We start from the raw sequence: 6,854 nt of genomic DNA on the forward strand, positions 1-6,854 counted from the left end.
AGTGTTAGCCTCTGGCAGTGTTAGCCTATGGTAGTGTTAGCCTCTGGCAGTGTTAGCCTATGGTAGTGTTAGCCTCTGGCAGTGTTAGCCTCTGGTAGTGTTAGCCTATGGCAGTGTTAGCCTCTGGCAGTGCTAACTCAAACCCCGCTCCTGAACACAGTATTATAAACTTCTGTACAGTCAAAATGACTCAGTGAGTTCTTCTACATTTACACATGTGTAAATATCCACAGGAACTCATATGTAATAAACTGTATTATATTTTTATCATGTTATATTTTTACATCTGGACGAAAATAGTAACGCACTGTGTAGCTCAGAAGGAAGTGCAAATGGTTTCTCTAAGCAAACACACACATACACCATGACAACTGAATGATTTGGAAAATCTGACCAGAAAATTTGACACTGCACTGTGGAAAGGCTCCAGTCCTCAATATACAGTATTTTTGCAGGCACACGCTGCCAGGATTTTAGAGCGGGGAAGCACAGACTACACACACACACACGTACACACACACACACAGTTTCCTGTGATGACCAACATATCAACCCACACTGCTTCTTTCTTTGAGCTCTAGCCCATGCAGGTTTTAAATAGCTTCTCTCTCTCAGGTCTTTACCATGATGTTGGTGGTGGTCTTATATAACCTGGTGATCCATCTTCAATCTGCTTTGCTTCTATCACATTTCCTCTCCCCCTTCTCTGTATTTGTGTCAAACAAGTGACTGTCAAAGCAAAGCTAACTGTTATGCCTCAAGTCATCCTACACACGAATCATAATTACCTCCTATGGAAAACCAAGCAGCCTAATGGAGGTCACAGGAGAGGGATGCAGTAGGTGACTACACCCGGTGATTACCACCACAGGGCTATTACCTGGACCTGGCCTTGCTCTTTGACCTTAGTGATACGTCTGATGTTTTCTAGAATACATCATTTAGTAAATGATGTATTCTGTTTTGTTGTACTTTCATCTCTTTACAGTTAATGATACCCCCCCTCAAACCCAACACTTTCTACTGACCTTGACACCAAGTACAGTTTGATTGTGAAAGTAGAGAGAGAGAGAGAGAGAGAGAGAGAGATGGATAGATAGAACTGTATTAACTATGAAGTGGGGGTAGAGAATTATGTATGTAAAAATATATAATATACATGTACATACACACAGACATACAGTACACGAGGCAAAAGTCATAGAAAAAGTAAAAATGTATATAATTGTTTCTTTTATGTCAAACCTTTCTTACTGCTTCACGTTTCAAACCGTGATGTCAGTCCTCTACCACTAGAGGCTTCATGAGCTCAACTCCCTGTCTGCACCTTTCTGTCCATCTGTCTCTGTCTGCTATCAATTCTTTAAGTGAATCGGCTGTAGTTCTATTGATAACTCGTGTTTTTTCTACATATCTTTGACCGTTTCACCCGACTTTGTGTGAACCTGAGGGTCACCTACCCCCCCCCCACATACACATACACACAGTAGAGCTGATTGACAGCTGAATTATTGATAAACACTTTAAAGTATGTAGACTTGACAGTGACAGTACAAAACAAAATGTCTGACAAAGAGGCATTCTTCTCTTTTAAACACCAGTGGTCACATATGTTTCTGTTCAAATAAATAAATAAATACATTTAAATCCCAGACAGATCCTGCAGACAGAGCCTTCAGAGAGTTTGTTACAGATGGAGAATCCATGAGAAACAGAGACATGAGCACGAGGTGGAGAGCTGAGCCTGCGCTGCAGTGCACTGACTGAACCACCACTGGCTCAGTAGTCTGAACATGTCGGCGTGGAAGCCTGGATCCAACAGGCAATACACAACGTCTCGTAGACCAATCAAATCGCTCCGTGTCCCATACATACCACAGCTGCAGACCTTGAGTCTGTCATTGGGACTGTAGACAGTGATGGGACCACGTGGTCTGAATGTGCGACAATTCTTTAAAGCCCTAGATATATAACCTTAAGTTCCTGATGCTTTCCACTCTATACTCCTGAATGCTGTGTGTGTGTTAGTGCTGTGATTCAAAAAGCTCATTTTGTCCTTCTCTCTTCACACATGCAGTGCATACAAACAGCCAGCACCCACACAGAAGCAGAGCAGTGCACACAGACAATAAAAAAGCTGCGAGGCACCCACACATCTACAGCAAAACACACAGAACAAGAAGAAAGGCAGCTCGCTCCGGAGAAAGGCAGCGAGGCGCGCTACATTTGCATAGTTGTGCTTATTTTTGACTCTATCTCTTAACACCAATGTCTATGTACAGTATAGGAAATGAGAATATAGGACATGTCATCAGGTGTGCTGCGTTCATGGTAAAACATATTCAATGTCAAACAGTGATTGATTAATTTCCTTGAGAGAGTTATTGATGTTTTGGTAATCGAAAATGAAATCAATACAAGGGGTCCTCGGTTTACAACGTCCTCGACCTACAGCGTTTCAGGAGTGTTAAAACAAATCTTAAAAAATATGTTTGTTAACATCTGAAACCACAGGGCACTGTGTCTTCTCCAGGGTAATGGTTTGTGACCGACTTGTTGTGTGTTAATTTCATTATGTCTCACACGTGTCTGTCATGAGTGGCATCACTTGTATCTAGAGGGGAATTAATCTTTCATCCAGTTATGAAATTAGTCAAATTAATGGATAGAATCAAAAGACAACTTCACACCCAAACACCAAGCTCACAATAAATATGCTCAAATGTTTTCACAGAATCTAACAAACAGACTGTGTCATATGGCCCAGTACACCATGGTCCCCGTGGTGGCTGTGGAACGAGAACAAAGATAAACTATTTATAATGGTAGTCTCTCTCTCTCTCTCTCTCTCTCTCTCTCTCTCTCTTTTTACTCACTCTTTTCACTTTGGCCTTATTCAAAGTGCTCTAATTAATCAGCCTTAAATAGATGGATGGACCTACATTACTGACACCAGTCATCACACACCATACATGTCTGAATGAGACGGGGTTTTGGTGGATTTCTAACACACTGGCATGAAACACAAGGCAGAAACAGAACAACATTATTGTTTTACAAAATATTGTGCCTTTTAAATGTCATTCATCCACAACAGGTCCAAAACACAGGCTCATAATTTGATCACTGACTTAGGCTCACACTGCTGGATATTCCATGCAGGGGGGTCAAACTCACTTTCACCCAGGGCCACATCAACAATACAGTTCCCCTTGAAGGACCAGTTGTAAATGCTGCACTGGGACACAGTGAGAAAATGTGCTTTACTAATTGACTTCATTCAAAGACAATCCAGTCATATCCATTTACTTTCTTTATTTAAAATAATCTGGCAATGTTTGAAAATAAAAGTCATTCAGACACTGATACAAACAGAATAGAGTCTAGTAGATGGTTTATTTTGAAAATTTATTTTTGAAAATTTAAAACAATTCCTTAGAACAAAAATGATTGGGGACCGCTGACATAGATGTAACGACTCCATAACAGACTAATGGACTTTACTAAATACTTTTTAAGCTCCCGTGAGCCACACAAAATGGCTTGGCGGGCCACATTTGGCCCCCAGGCCTTGAGTTTGACACAGTTAGACATTTGGTCAGTTAGACATGGTCTAAAGTCTTTCAATTTAATTCCATTGTTAGTTAGACTTAAATCTCTCAAAAACCTTTTTTATGTGATTAAATGTTCCTAACAAAAAAATAATAAAAACTCACAGGAACAAATCAGGTCCACTTTACAAACATTGTGGTGCCCAGCGTGGGGGTCCTCTGCCCCACTTGTTGTTCACCATTGCACTAGTGCCCTTGGCAGTTGGCATAGAGCCCACCCACTTCCTGAGGAAATACATCTAGGGGGTAATAAAAACCATGTAACCCTATATGCAGATGACCATCTGCTCTGTCCTGCTGAGACATACTGTAAGGCTTCGTTCCCACCCAACTGGAACCCTGATGAAATATATACAGTACATTTGTGTTGAAATCTTTCAGGACATTTTTTTTTTTTTTTGCCTGTTGTCACTCAGTCGACTTATATTAACAGATCCAGAAACTTCTATAAACATTGATTTTTGTATTCTCATAATTCTTTTCTATGCAGTGTTTTAGGTATTTTTATGGTTTTATTTATATATATAGATTTAAATTCAATTTCTGACAAATCGTAAGTCTGACCTCACTTACTGTACATCAGTACCTATGTCACTGACCTACGCTAACGCGTGGTAACGTCATAATCTAGGGCATAAACACACCAGAGTCCTGCCATTGACAAATCGAATATCACAAACTGAAGTGACAGCGAAGAGAGAAGACACAGGTCAGAATAACACACCATCATCAGGAGAAGTCTTTATTTGTGTTAATGCATTTCAGCAAGGCTAAAGAATAAAATACACACTAAGATTTCACATAAATGATCTTTTGCCACTACACAAACAGGTCTCTCAGGTCTTAGTTAATCAATAGTTAGATCAAACATGAACAGCCAAAAATATTTAATAATATGCAAATGATTACTGGATTTTACAAAAGCCAATGTAACAATGTCGAGTGTATGTTAGTCCAATATATCACAGTGAAACTAGATGTTCTGCCACAGTTTAAAGCCAGCAAGAATCATATGTTACTTTATTGACAAAAAGGAAAAAAAATAAGAAAGAAAATCACACCATCATGTGACTGATCTTCTCACACAGCATGGTAGGTTTACTGTATTAGCTTGAATCCCACTGATCCAACCGTCCTTTCCTAGGGCAGACATGTGAAGCAGCAGCCTTAAAAAAATAGACTATTCCAATACAAAACAGCTTTTCGAGTGCTACTCAAAAATGATGCAGGGCTTGTCTTTATCGGGAACAGCCTTTACTAAGCCGTACAAACTAAAGGTCTGTTTGGCAAGTTTGGCAATGTGAACCGTCCGACATGTTTGTTCAGGCAGTACGGTGTCCAATGTTTAACACCAATGTTTAACACCACTAAATAAACAGCACAGCTCTCCACAGTCACTGAGACACTGTCAGACTGGAGCTGCAGTGACGACCTTCAACAATATATTACTGTCACACACACCCTATACATACTGTATATAAAAGGGTAAAGGTCTGTGGCGTCACCACAACTGTCGTTTCCTGACATTTTAAATCAAACAATAAATGAAATAATTTCCGAATTAACAATCAGCTTAATACACCATATACCAACCCTCTTAAAGCAAGTGTGATATTGTTCAAACCATTTACAGGTGACTCACAAATTCAAATTTAATGGCCAGTAAAAAAAAAAGAAGTAAAAAACATTTTCTCTCCAACAACAAATTAAAGGGTTTAAAATACAGACAAAAGTCCATTGCCAAAGATTCGTGTATTTTTTCCACATTCCACTCCCAAAATAACTGTCATAGCAAGAAGAAAATGTCTATGTTCATGAAGTCTCACAATTGCTCTATCCCTTTGTTTTTGCTTGTCAAACCCAGCGACATGAATTCCTGACATTCTGTCTCTCAGTGGTGTCACAAACAGCACAAAACCCTTCATTAAAATATCTTTAAAATTAGGAAAACACTTTCCATTCAATAAAAACTTGTATCAAAGTTGTCTTTCATTGCATGTGTTGAATCTTCAAGGCCAAAATACAAAACAGTTCTTTTTTTTCTCATTACATTTCTTTTTTCCACCTAAGACATCTAGCCCTAGGTGGAAAAACAACCGTTTCATCTGTACCTCATCTGAAATTCAAGGTTTGACTGTGCCAGAGTTACTGAAATGATGTAACTAAATCAAGAGATTACAAAGTAATGTCGATAAAATATTGACATTACCTGACATGCAGTGACTTTAAAGACAAGCCAAAACAGATTTAATCATTTTAATCAACGTATGTTTGAATAAACAACAAAACGGCTTTTTCTTCTTTTCTTTCTCCTAGACGTCAATCATCTCTTTGAGGTTCAAATACCTTTTGTGTTAAAGTAGAGAGCATTCCTACACATGTTTTTGTTTAATACCATATACTGTATCTAGTTACAAGGGCATCTGTTAAAAATACTTCAACATGGTCAAATTTTATAAATATTTTAAAAAATATCAGACTGAAAGTCTCGCAGCAACGTAAGGATATTTAAATTACATATTTGGAATCATTCATTGTTAGCCTTCAGTAGCATCGACATAAGGACATTGAAAATAACTAAAGACTGCAGCTTTAAATGTGTTGGTTTGCTTAGAAACCAGTGCATTTCCCCATTGAAATACATTCTTTATCTCATTACAGCTTAATCCATCTCAGAGTGGCAGACGCTGGGGTCAATCCCAGCAAGAGTGGGGACACAGGGGACCAACTATAGACACACATTCATACCTATGGCCAGTTAAACATGTTCAGTTACAGAGGTTACCAGTACAACGAGATTCAAGTCGAAACATTGAGACAAAAGTCATAACTTCATATGAGAAAAAAAGCCATAATTTTATCCCCATTAATCCCCAAAAATGCACCCTTAAATTAATCTTGTAAATTATTACTTCTTTTTTTAAATCTACAACTTTTTTTCTTGGAATGTTACATGTTTTTTCTCATAACATTGCAAAATTTAAACATAATTCTCATAAATTCACGACCTAAATCTGATAATTTTAATCTCAACATGGCCCTAACACTCCCCCCCCTCCCATACACACACACACTGTCCTGACACACAGGTTATAAATCCATCTCTGAATCTGACACCCAGGTTTGGTTAACAACATGTCAGTCATTACAAGCAGCTAAGTCATAAACGACAAGTTAAAGTGTGAGGTTATAACACAAACCTGACTAGAAGTCATCTTCAGTGCAGCTCTGTCTATAAAGATC

This window comes from Cynoglossus semilaevis, chromosome 1 (assembly GCF_000523025.1).
Source record: "Cynoglossus semilaevis isolate Cse_v1.0 chromosome 1, Cse_v1.0, whole genome shotgun sequence".
NCBI classification, from domain to species: Eukaryota; Metazoa; Chordata; class Actinopteri; order Pleuronectiformes; family Cynoglossidae; genus Cynoglossus; species Cynoglossus semilaevis.